Source organism: Aegilops tauschii, chromosome 6, assembly GCF_002575655.3.
Source record: "Aegilops tauschii subsp. strangulata cultivar AL8/78 chromosome 6, Aet v6.0, whole genome shotgun sequence".
Taxonomy (NCBI): Eukaryota; Viridiplantae; Streptophyta; class Magnoliopsida; order Poales; family Poaceae; genus Aegilops; species Aegilops tauschii.
This window is the reverse complement of record NC_053040.3, coordinates 28,141,467-28,155,053: the sequence shown is the minus strand read 5'-3', so window position 1 is coordinate 28,155,053 and position 13,587 is coordinate 28,141,467. Positions and strand designations below refer to the sequence as shown.

Sequence of the window (13,587 nt, the reverse complement as noted above, 5' to 3'; positions counted from 1 at the left end):
CAAGATCAATAAGCATAGTATGGTTGCACTCACTACAAGTAGATATGAGAGAGGCAACTAATGGACACAAGAGACAATGGTCAAGATATATCATGTGAGAGGCATGAACATATATGTCATCAACCCAAGAAAGCGAGTAAGAATGGAACATGGGTGATGCGACAAAGCAAGCAATCATATTGATCAAGTCGAACAAGATACTAGTGCGAAGATGCAACATACTAGAAGGAATCATGGCAAGCATGTCATGTGTGCAAATGGTGGGCATGAATAATGCACATGACATATCACAAGTATGGAAGCAAGATATGAGCAAAATAGCATCAATAGCATGAGGCACATGATAAACATGGCAATAGCAACAAGGATCGCCACCAAGCATGCAAATACACATAGGAGTAGCATAATGGTGAATCATGGGTAGATGCAAGCAAGGGTCACAATTGCATGGCAAAATCATAGAAAGAGGCATAGCATGCAAAGTGAACATGATAGAATGGGCATAAGGTGACAAATGGTAAATAGCCCATAGCCGTGTGAGAGCCAAGTAGAAGAGATGCGTGTAGTTCGTGCGCGAAGGGAATGGTGGAAAGGATAGTCCACGGGATCCCAAATCGTCGTTGCTCTCAAGAGCTTGTTTCGTCAACTCTTGGGATTGAGAGGTTGACGAGTATACATGAGTACCTACACAAAACAAAGGCAAAGGAAAATTTGTGTGTGCGTGGTAGATGTACACATCATCCATCATGATGCATACGTGCTTGTGTTGGTTAGCACAAAATATCCAATGCTCAAATAAATGAGATGCGTGATATAGAAACATGTCATCCATCATGAGAGGTTTGTTATTATGTATAGCATAATGGAGACTCAAATTGTGTAATGCATCACTAGTGATATCTAGAGCATTGTTATTCATGGAATGCATATGGTGCAAACAATTATGGGAATCACGCAAAGTATGGAATGCATCAAGATCTCCTAATATGTATGAGGAAACTATGGGGGTCTCCTCATGAGCATTAATGGAAACATCACATGGAGAATATTGACAACATCCAAAACAAAGCATATTTGGAACAATGTGATTATGGCATGGTATAGTAGATGAATTACGCAAATTATGTAAAGGAAGCATGGCAATATCATCACATGAAAAACAAAAGCCAATGACCATCATCTCGTCATCTATGCCATAAGTGCAAATGGGATTTATGTTAATGGGGCATGCATAGTTACTATGTTGAGATTGAAATGATGTAATATGGGATATCTCACTCATAGCATATGACAAGTTCAATGGGTTGTCAAACATGAAGTGGCCAATAGAATTTTCACATGATATCCTATGGAGCATAGCATCACAACTAGGCAACTCAACATGCTCATCATCATATTCATCATAAACTGGTAAGTCATGACATGAAGAAGTCGCACTAGCATGAAGCATGGCAATAGGTGTGTCAACATCATGCAAGCAATCATTGGTGAGATAGTCCACTAGTGGGACAAGAGAAGCACCATCACCTATGTTACCTTTGGAGCATCGCTCATGTGTTGTAGGTGAGGTGTCGAAGACCAAGTCGTGGTCGTCTTCATCTTGATGGAACCATGTGGGGGGTGCCTCATCGTCCACCATGGCCATCGTCGTCTCCATTGGAGGTATGTACTCGTCAAGGATAGGCATGTCGTCATGTAGGAGACCTAGCACCAAATAAGAAAACACACTCGGAGTAGAGGTTAAGTCATTAGAAAACATAGTGGCCACAGGTGCCGTGTCAACTACCTCACTCACTAAGTGTTGTGGCTCACTCACTCCCTCAAGGATGCGTCCACTCGTATGGTTGGTGGAGTCACTCAAATGGCTCTCAACCTCACATAGGATGTGTGGCATGCTCTCAAGTGTGGCGCTAGTGGTGGTCACACTCATCCTCTCATAGGAAATGCGCTCAATGTCACATATGGTGGAGTCACTCATATCACTCGAATCTCGGGCAAATAACATACCGATGACAAAGGGAACAACGTATGTTGTTATGCGGTTTGACCGATAAAGATCTTCGTAGAATATGTGGGAGCCAATATGAGCATCCAGGTTCCGCTATTGGTTATTGACCGGAGACGTGTCTCGGTCGTGTCTACATAGTTCTCGAACCCGTAGGGTCCGCACGCTTAAAGTTCGGTGACGATCGGTATTATGAGTTTATGTGTTTTGATGTACCGAAGGTAGTTCGGAGTCCCGGATGAGATCGGGGACATGACGAGGAGTCTCGAAATGGTCGAGACGTAAAGATCGATATATTGGACGACTATATTCGGACATCGGAAAGGTTCCGAGTGATTTGGGTATTTTTTGGAGTACCGGAGAGTTACGGGAATTCGCCGGGGAGAATATGGGCCTTATTGGGCTTTAGGGGAAAGCGAGAGGGGAGGCTGCGCGCCCCAAGGCTTAGTCCGAATTGGACTAGGGGGAGGGGCGGCGCCCCCTCCTTCCTTCTCTTCTCTTTTCCCTTTCCTTCTCTCCTACTCCTACTACTTGGAAGGGCTCCTAGTTCTACTAGGAAAGGGGGAATCCTACTCCCGGTGGGAGTAGGAGTCCCCTAGGGCACGCCATAGAGAGGGCCGGCCCTCCCCCTCCTCCACTCCTTTATATACGGGGGAGGGGGGCACCCCATAGACACAACAATTGATCATTGATCTTTTAGCCGTGTGCGGTGCCCCCCTCCACCATAATCCACCTCGGTCATATCGTAGCAGTGCTTAGGCGAAGCCCTGCATCGGTAGCAACATCATCACCGTCATCACACTGTCGTGCTGACGGAACTCTCCCGTGAAGCTCTGCTGGATCGGAGTTCGCGGGACGTCATCGAGCTGAACGTGTGCTGAACTCGGAGGTGCCGTATGTTCGGTACTTGGATCGGTTGGAACGTGAAGACGTACGACTACATCAACCGTGTTGTGCCAACGCTTCCGCTTTCGGTCTTCGAGGGTACGTGGACACACTCTCCCCTCTCGTTGCTATGCATCACCATGATCTTGCGTGTGCGTAGGATTTTTTTTGAAATTACTACGTTCCCCAACACACAAGACAAAACGCATTAAATGCACTACCACTAGTAGAAAACAGGGCTTTCGTTCGGGCCTGGCCAGCCCATTAGTCCCGGTTCCGCATGAACCGGGACCCATGGGGTGCATTAGTCCCGGTCCGTGAGCCCAGGGGGCCGGCCGGGCCACGTGGGCCACTAGTCCCGGTTCGTCTGGACCTTTTGGTCCCGGTTCAACGCACGAACCGGAACCAATGCGCCTCGCCCCTGGCCCATGACCATTAGTCCCGGTTTGTGCCACAAACCGGGACTAAAGCGTTGGTCCTCGTTGCGGCCAGAGTTTAGTCCCACCTCGCCAACCGAAGGGCGCTCACACCGGTTTATAAGCCCGTCCCTCTCTGCCTTGTTGAGCTCCTCTCAAAATGAAAATAGATGCCCTTATACAGGGAATTTGACCTAAATTCATAGTGAGTTTCTCTGAAATTTATTATGAATTTAGGTTGAATTTTCTCTATAGGCGAATCTATGCTCATTTTTTTATGTTGGGGTTGGCGATCTTTACAGACTTTTTGTGTGTTGAATATGCACCATTCAAAATCAGTCTCTGCTTTGAATGGTTCATTTTGAAATGATGATACCATGCCAACTTTCAACCTTTTCAGAGTTCATTTGAAATGCTTTTCAATTTTAGGGTCTTATAGCTCAAAATAATTAGTAAATGCATGAAAAATAACAAATGAAGTCAGAAAGGATTGAAAAATGATGATGTGGCTTTGAATGGTGCATTTTGAACACACAAAAAGTCAGGAGTTCAAATAAGTTTAAAAAAATGAAATCCCTTTGTAACAGACGAGTTTCCGTATGAAATCCTGATACTTTGAAAGAGATTGTCCGTTTTGTACACGAAGTGCATCCAGTTTTTGCCGTAACCCTCTCAACTTTCTTGCACATGCTATGTGGATGAAATGATGATACCATGCCAACTTTCAACCTTTTCAGAGTTCATTTGAAATGCTTTTCAATTTTAGGGTCTTATAGCTCAAAATAATTAGTAAATGCATGAAAAATAACAAATGAAGTCAGAAAGGATTGAAAAATGATGATGTGGCTTTGAATGGTGCATTTTGAACACACAAAAAGTCAGGAGTTCAAATAAGTTTTAAAAAATGAAATCCCTTTGTAACAGATGAGTTTCCGCATGAAATCCTGATACTTTGAAAAAGATTGTCCGTTTTGTACACGAAGTGCATCCAGCTTTTGCCGTAACCCTCTCAACTTTCTTGCACATGCTATGTGGATGAAATGATGATACCATGCCAACTTTCAACCTTTTCAGAGTTCATTTGAAATGCTTTTCAATTTTAGGGTCTTATAGCTCAAAATAATTAGTAAATGCATGAAAAATAACAAATGAAGTCAGAAAGGATTGAAAAATGATGATGTGGCTTTGAATGGTGCATTTTGAACACACAAAAATTCGGGAGTTCAAATAAGTTTTAAAAAATGAAATCCCTTTGTAACAGACGAGTTTCCGTATGAAATCCTAATACTTTGAAAGAGATTGTCCGTTTTAAAAAATGAAATCCCTTTGTAACAGACGAGTAAATGCGTGAAAAATGATGCATGAAAAATAACAAATAAAATAAATAAGTAATTAGAATCAAAATAATATAAACTTTATTAAAATATATAAGTAGAAACAAAATAAAATAAACTTTAATAAAATTTATGAAACTAAAATTAACAAAGTATTTTCTGTTCAAAACATTATAAGAAACCTCTAGTATTATTGAAACTAAAATCATATAAAATTGATGCAACTAAAATTATCAAAGTATTTTCTATTCAAAATCATTAAAAGCAAAAATAATTTTCATAAATAACTTTTTTGATAGAAACTTTAATAGCAAAAAGAATTATCATAAAGTAAAATAAATAAGTAATTATAAACAAAATAAAATAAAATAAATAAGTATTTTGTTGTAAGTAGAGACAAAATAAAATAAATAAAGCAAAAAAGAAAACAAAATAACTGGGAAAAATAAAAAATGCCACCTACTGGGCCACCACGGCCTGAATATGACTAGAAACCCATCCATGGGCCAGGATTCAGGCCCGCAGAAGGCCCAGGAGGCCCACAGGCATAGCAGTTCAAGATTAGGCCCAGAGGCCTCCAGTTCAGAGGAGTTCAATGGAGATGGCGGGGCAGGGCTTATAAACAGGTCATGCCGCTACTCGGCTAGAGAGGTGGGACTAAACATCCCACCGCACCGCGACTTTGGCAGGCGCAGGACATTGGTACCGGTTGGTGCCACGAACCGGGACCAATGCCCCCCTTTGGTCCCAGTTGGTGGCACCAACCGGAACCAATGCCGACCCTTTGGTCCCAGTTGGTCAGTACCGGTTGGGCTGCTGAAAAGAGGCCTTTAGTCCCGGTTGGTGGTACCAACCGGGACCAAAGAGGGGCATTTGTCTCGGCCCGTGACAAGAACCGGGACTAAAGCTTCATGTATATAAGGCACACTTGTGAAAATTTTGGTTTGCATCTTGCAGTTCGGCCCAGACGACGCGCGCGGAGAGGACGCCGCCAGGCTGCCGGACGCCGTCGCCGTCGCCCCCGCCCCGGAGCCCACGCCGACGCCGTGCGCCGCCCCCGCCGTCGCCGTCGCCCGTGCCCTGCTCCGCGCGCCCGCCCGGATCCTCTGCACGCCGACGCCGTCCGCCGACCACAACGTCGCCGCCCCTGCCGTCGCCCTAGCCGGCCGGCCCCACTATGAGCCGCCGCCGCCCCGAATCCTTTTTTTATTTTTTTTGTATATGTATTTTTTCCATGTATATATACTAGTAAGTGTTTAATAAAATTAGTTAGATTAGTTGAATTAGATGTTTTTCCATGTATTTTAGATTAGTTGAATTAGATGTTTTTTGTCAATTTATGTATATATATGTGCATATTTAGAAAAAAATTGTGTTGAACTAGTTAAATATAATAGAACTAGTTAAAGAAGTTTATTTTTAGTAAGTGCTTAATTAGTAGTTGAACTAGTTGAACTACTTTATTTTACTATATATTTATACATAGAAGTAGTTTATTTAGTAAGTACTACTTTATTTTATTTATAGTAAGTGCTTAATTAGTAGTTGAACTAGTTGATTTGATAAAACTACTTTATTTTACTATATATAGAAGTAGTTTATTTTTAGTAAGAACTACTTTATTTTATTTATTTATAGTAAGTGCTTAGTAGTTGAACTAGTTGAACTACTTTATTTTAGCAAGAAAATTAATAGAACTAGTTTATTTTTTTAGTTCAAGCAATTAATCCCGCATCGACGTCGGCGATGCCTATCCCGCATCCTCGTCGTCGACTCGGCGGAGGAGGCCGGCTTGATCAGAGGGGCCATGTCCGGGACTGGGCTCCGCCGGGCTGGTTTTGGGAGGTGCTACCTTCCGGTGGGCGTAGGTTGGTGAAGAGCCAGCCCGTCGTTGACCCGATCCTTGTTTGGTGGCGGTCGCGTGGGCCAGTGACGGTGCCGAGGCTTCCGGACACCGCGGAGGTGGTACGTCACCGTGTCAGCGAGGAGGACCAGCACGTCCGTCGCTACATGGTTGCGTTGGAGGGCAGGTTCGACAATACCTGGCAGGTTCTTCAGGGATCTCACTGGAGCTATGATCATGTGATGGTTCCGTCCCTTTGGGTGTCCACCGCCCGCGCCGATACCCGTCGGGCGCTACTGTTCTAGCTGTACTAGCGATGCTATATGTATGATAGTATTCGAGGTGTATTAGTGATAATATTCGACGATGTACGGACGCATGGAGATGATGTAGTTTTGCTTATAATTGAATGCATCCTAATTTGAATACTACTTTATTTTGTGATTTGATTTTGCTTATTGAATGCTCAAAGTGGAAAACTACTCCTACTTTGAATGCTAAAATTGGAGAGCACCATGCAAGGCGTATGCATATGATTAGTTGATAGCTTATAGGGTTTTTGTTTTCGCAGAAATCTAGGAGCCCCCGGCCCCTCCATCATCCCCGCCGTCGTCCCCGTCACCGCCCCCTCCGACATCGAGGTGAGACTAGCCAAATCCTCTTTTAGAAAGATAATTAAACGATATTTCGGATTGACTGTAAGTCTGTCGAGTCTCCACCATATATGAGAGGACGAAGAATCCCGACTGTTGTCGTGGGGGTAGCTTCTCCTTCGTTCCCGTGTGCTAGACAATTTGGTGTAATGCACTCGAGAACGAAAGGAGGAGCTACCATACCATCACCGACGGTAGCAAATGTCAGAGAGGAATCAGTGAGGGAGAGTTCCACCATATATATATGAGAGGACGAAGAATCCCGACTGTTGTCGTGGGGGTCGCTTCTCCTTTGTTCCCGTGTGCTAGACATTTTGGTGTAATGCACTCGGGAACAAATGGAGGAGCGACCATCACCAACGGTCGAATGTATACACCACGTGAGCTGAAAGTTTTCAAGAAAAGACTCGACAAACTGATAGTCAACCCGTGATGAATAATAATGATCTAACTCAGGTTTTTTAGTACATATATTTAATTGTAGACGTTTAATATTTGAATTATGAACATAGGAAATGTCATACTCGGATGACGAAAGTCTCCCGGGGGAGTGCGACTGGTGCCACAACGACCGAGGTCAGTGCGACAGGCCTCACCTAGACGAAGATCGGCGCTTCAGTATTAAGCTGGAGGAGACCTTCAATGTTGAAATGGTACGCAACGACGACAAGTGTTATTTTTTCGTAATTAAGCACGACTTCAACTATTTCAACGTGTACTTTTCATCTTTTACAATTCGGCTAGCTTATCCCATGCCATGCAAGACGCTACGTCTTGGAGAGGATGGGTTTTGAAGACCATGAAAGTATGGAAACAAAGAAAATTCACCTAAGGACCCATCATGAGATAGATTTTGAAGTAAATCTGTATAATTCTAAGAGCGTAACCCATTTTGGTTGCAAAAATTGGGAAGCATTTTGCAAGATGTATGGTTTTGATGAGGGTATGCTTGTCACCATGGATCTTGGTGATCCTGACATCGAGCAAGACAATATGGACATTTGGGTCCTTGTTGATACGCCTCCAATTCTACCGCTATGTGAGTTTCTCAAACATAGTTATTAGCTAATTTATATTGTTCATGTCAAAATAGTTGACAGCTTATTTTCATTGACAGCTTATTTTGATTGTTCAAACAATGTGCGGAACATGGTAGACAGAACCTACTACACCGATGGCTCCGGGTTAACTTATAAGGAGAAAACTCATCTGGTCGGATTTTGTACTGATCTTGAGAATTACAATATCTATTATAAAACTCCTCCACATTATGGTCAATACGTGCCACTAGTGCACGTGTTGAACTACGGTAACTACTATGGAGATACCCTGGTAAGATTTCTTACTATTACGACATTCGTGCATCTTTTGCATACTTCTAAAACTAGTACATCATTGCTAACTATGAAGTTATTACTATGTTTTTCAACAGATAATCCCAGAGGATTGTGTGCCTCATTTGATGTATCAGAATGGCAGTCTTGATGTTTTGAACATACGACAAGGTCATCCTACGAATCTCAACTGTCCATACCGGATTTCTAAAAGAAGTGGAGACATGCAAATCAAAGAATGGAAAAAATATATGGACAGTCGCAAGGAGGTTCTTGGAAGCAAAAGGAAGCGAAGCGCAAGAATTGAAGACAGGATGATCTCCATTCTCCATAATGGAGAGTCAGGGTCTATATTGTTTTATGCTATTTTACCTTAAAGAGGGTATTTCGGTCCTACCTAATACTGATGATCATGTGCTAAGAACAATTAAGTAGGGTTGGTTCGATGACTATGAGGATGATGATCGTATGACTGGTTATTAATAACGAGTAGAAGTTGTATGATGATGATTAGTAGGACTTGTTATTATATATGATGATGCATGATGCGCGCATGAAGAGTTATTATATATCAGCGGGTGAAATGAACATGGATTGGATTGAAGTGAAGGCAACATGCATGTGGTGCATGTCAGAAGTAGTACAATCCAAACTTGATCAAGTTAGGATTAGTATTACTTTCGACATGCACCACATGTTGCCTTCACTTCAATCTAAGCCATGTTTAGGCATAGCAGTACGTAGCGTTGGTAAACCAAGCACGGAGATATAAGAGAGGACACTTCTCTCTATAGCTACCTAATAACAACCTAAATTAACCCCCAAAACCCCTAAATCAGCCCCTTTAAAAAAACAAAAACCTCAGCTCCAGCCAGATGCTGACGCGTGGATGCCTATTGGTCCTGGTTGGTGTCACCAACCGGGACCAAAGTCCCCCCGGCCTGGGCTGGCCGCAGCAGCCACGTGGAGGCCCATCTGTCCCGGTTCGTGTAAGAACCGGGACTAAAGGGTCAGGGCATTAGTAACGACCCTTTAGTCCCGGTTCAAAAACCGGGACAAAAGGCCCTTACCAACTGGGACAATAGGCCCTTTTTCTACTAGTGTACTTAGGTGTCCTCTTGCTTTATCGGGGACGTCAACGAAGCCCATCCCGTCCGTCGACACTTCGCCTTGCTCCGACACGCGTCTAGGCCAACGAGGCATGCAGCGCCATGTAGGCTGGCTGGCTGCTGAGCTGGTGTGGTGGCAGGGTCTTCACGAAGATTTGCATGCCACCACGTAGGTGCTTGACTAGTTGGCTTACACTACAAGAAACCTGTTAATACGTGACGGTCCTCGTCCGTCACGGATCAATGCAAAACTGTCATGGGTGCCCAGCGATGACGGATTTGTAATCCATCATGTATATCGTGTCATAATTTGACATCAGGCCTTCCATGACAGTCCTTGACCGTCATGGATCTGCCCCCAAGCCCACCCAGGCCCAAACAATCATGACGGAACAAACTGTCACAGGACCAACGCCGCCTAGGATTTTCGATCGACCAATTGGAATGACGTGGCTGCCTACGTGGACATTATATTCCGTCACAGAAATCATCATGTATTTAGGCACAATTTAAATTTCCTCTAGCAAACATCTAGCGCACCAATTTTGAATCAATACATTTTTTACCATGATTTTTTACCATGATGCATTACACAAATCATAATACCAACTCTGGGCCAAGACTAAGTATTTCCAAAGTGTGATCATATATTACACGGATATTCAATATGCAGTCATCCATTGGTATCTACACGACATCAGTTTACAAAATCCTCCATGAAACGATAATTTACAGAATATATTGACAAAATGTATCACACAACAAGGTCAGGAACCAGTACAATCCAATTTACAACAACAGAACATATGATACTATTGAGGTTATTATTCAGGTTCTTGTCGTCGGCCCTCCTGATGGTAAGTATCATGTCATAGAGGATTGTGATGGCCAGCACCAAGAAGCCCGCTACCAAATCGTACCTAACATATTTGCAACAACATTAGATAGTAGATGGTAGAAATAAGAGAATTAGAACATACTTCATAAATAAATTACATGTTGTCCAAAATTCTTAAATTTTACCATGCCTACATATGAGAATAACAAAGTATCTACTTCAAAAAAAAATAAACACGAGGCTGCCTAAAATTAATCCAAATAAAAGTGGGTCAAATGAAACTCTAATCAAGTTGACATATAAGCGACAGCGTAATAGAACATACATCAAGAACACAAGTACACAGCAGCAGTTATTAAGGCCATATTAAACCCAGCGAGAAAATAGCATCACTAACAAACAATATCAATGAAGCGAAGCCGTTACTCATCAGCTACTCATCGACCTGGCGGGCGTAAGCTTCAAATTTTTCATGTATCAACAAGTATACACATGAAACTAGGTGTTTATCCGAGGCACTTACAGTAGTAAAAAACAATTGCATGACAAGTAAACTATGAGCCGTGGCCACTAATAAATCTAGAGAACTAAGTGGCAAATGGTTCTCTTAAGAGATACTGGATAGGATGTATCAGTTATTGCTCTTAACATGAATGCTGGGGTTACTTTAATTCAAGTGCATGAGATGATAAATTCACCACCAAGAACCAAGGGGCACAAACAAATTAGTAGAAAATAACACCATTTTGAAAAGTGCCTAACTCAGAACTAGATCAACTAAATAGGTGCACTTCAGTAGAGGTTGAGCTGGTGAATGGAAATACTGGAGAAATCATAGGAGTGGCAGTAGAGAACCAACCCCTGGTTTGATCACGGAGCAGCTCCACTATAGTTATCGCAGCCGCCCTCTCGAGAGCTCTATTATGCGCCATGCAGCGGCACGACTTCTACAGCACCACCTAGACCTACATCTCAAAAAACAGAGATCATAATCACGGAGATTACAGTGTTAATTGATTGTAAAAAAGGGAAAACAACAAGGAACAGATTTAGGATCAGACAGTAGACATCAACCCTTACTTGTCAGCAAAACTATTGCGGAGGGCGACCTGGCTTGGAGGCAACACAAGTTGAAGAAGAAATGTGTGTCACAGTGTTGGCAAGTTCTAGCTTGGTGTGTGCCTCCAGGTTGAGGGAGAGTGAACTAACGTGGCATTGGTTCTAGTACTAGTAGGCGCACAACTAATAGTAGCAGTACTACATGTCCTTAGTAAACAAATGAACAGGTTCAAACCTCTATATTATAACTGTAGGACTGCCACACTGTACCGATGTAATTTTCTTCTTAGATTCAGATTAACTTAATTCTGGTTATATATATTCACCGAGCTGCAGTTTACAATATGTACAGAAGTGTATGGAGAAAACTTTAAACAGAACATGTCGCCATATTAATACAATAACAGAAATAATGTCTCCTATTTGATGAAATTATTCACCACTTGATTACATTGGTTCATACTAAATTATATTTTGATAGAAAACTAAACTGAATGCATTATAAACACTTAATTTTATTGACTTCGCGAAAGATACATCAAACTGACAGAAAAATCTAAACTGAACTAGATCTTGGTAGAAAATTAAACAAAATTAGATCTTGATAGAAGCCCACATAGCACAGTGCAGCCGGTTGACGAACATGTGCCTTTTGTCTCTACTGGGTACCCTGCAGTGTAAAGATACAGAGAAAATTCAGTGCTAAAGATTTAAAGATTCAGAGAGGAAACCTGCAAACACAAAACACCGGCTGCTGCACGCACACACGACCTAGCCCTAGATAGCCGCTGCCGCCTCCATGTCAGCATGCACACACAACACCCTAAGATTTGTAGAAGGCAGTAGCCAAGCTTAAGCAATCGATTGAAGAGGGAGGCCACGCACCAGCCTTAGGCTTCGCACCTTGCCCACGAACGGCTGTTATGGCTACCAGCTTAGGCAAATGAACCTGACATGTGGTCGAAGCAGCAGCATGATGCCATGGTGTCGAGGAAGCCAACAGACGGGGCGGGAGCCACACCGGAATCTAGTGGCGGCTAGGGTACACTACGGCCTCCCGTGAACCATTGTCCTAGACCGGACACCGCACGGTCGCTCCGCTCCGACAAGGCCAACATCAGGGGTTGAGCCCTTGCTGGATCTGTGCGCGCCCAAGACGCGGATCTCATCACTCGGGTTGTTGCCGCCGTCAAACTCGGCATATCAGCTGCACATGCTGCGGATCAACCATCGTCGTGAAGATAGTTCGGAGGGGGAGGGGATAGCCGGAAAGGTACACGATGGTGTGGAGGGGTGATGGTTGCCACTAGGATTGCGAGGTGGGGATTGGGTCGACGAAGGAGAGACCGTCGGAGCGGTGGGTGTGCGGAGGACGGAAAGGAGTGGATCTGGGAGAAGGAAGAAGGTGATGGTGGCGGCGGGGGAGGGAGAACGAGATGGGGGCAGGAGAGGCTTAGGGTTAGACTTTATATGAGGAATGGGTTAGACGGGCTCCAGCGGGCTTCGGCGGGCTTTGGGGCCGTACTAGGTCAGTTCATGACGGATTCCTAGAACGTCACCGGAAATCCGTCATGTATTAATTGATTCCTTGTAGTGTTAGGAGCCACGTACTTTCTTAGTTGGTGGTTCGGCCGCTGAGCTGGGGCGGCGACGGGGCGGCAAGGCCTTGCCACGGTCTTGCTGATATTTCTGGCAAGGGTCTCGCCGGGGCTTTGCGGGCGCCCTCGGCAAGAGTTTTGCCGGGGCCCCGTGGGTATCTTCAGCAGGAGCCTTGCCGGGGCCTCGTGGGCATCCTCGGCAAGGAGACTCGATGTTGTCTTGTCTTCTGGTTCTTATTTAGGCCTCGCAGGCCCTTTGCCTTCACAAGGATCTGCATGCCACCATGGAGGCGCCTCCTGAGCCTTGGTTCCAATGTTATCGATGGTGTCGGAACTCTCAGGCTCAAGGGTGCCAGCCTCGTTGGTGCCTTGCCGGGGCTGTGGAGGCCACCCCGGCAAGGGCCTTGCCCGGGGGGGGGGGGGGGTTCACCTCGCCCTTCTGCTCTTCATGCTTCTGGTCTTGAGCACTGCTCTGGTGGTCTTGCGTCCTTGCCTCTTCTGCCCCATCAAGCG

The 13,587-nt window shown here is 44.2% G+C and overlaps 1 long non-coding RNA gene across 1 annotated transcript; it reads right to left on the bottom strand.

Annotated features, from left to right (window-relative positions):
* Positions 1-10,179: 10,179 nt before the first annotated feature.
* LOC120966094 (uncharacterized) lies at positions 10,180-12,917 on the bottom strand. The gene is made up of 3 exons (XR_005759138.3): positions 12,362-12,917; positions 11,277-12,146; positions 10,180-10,499 (listed from the first exon to the last, which is right to left on the bottom strand). It is a non-coding gene; the product is annotated as an uncharacterized lncRNA (long non-coding RNA).
* Positions 12,918-13,587: the final 670 nt, after the last annotated feature.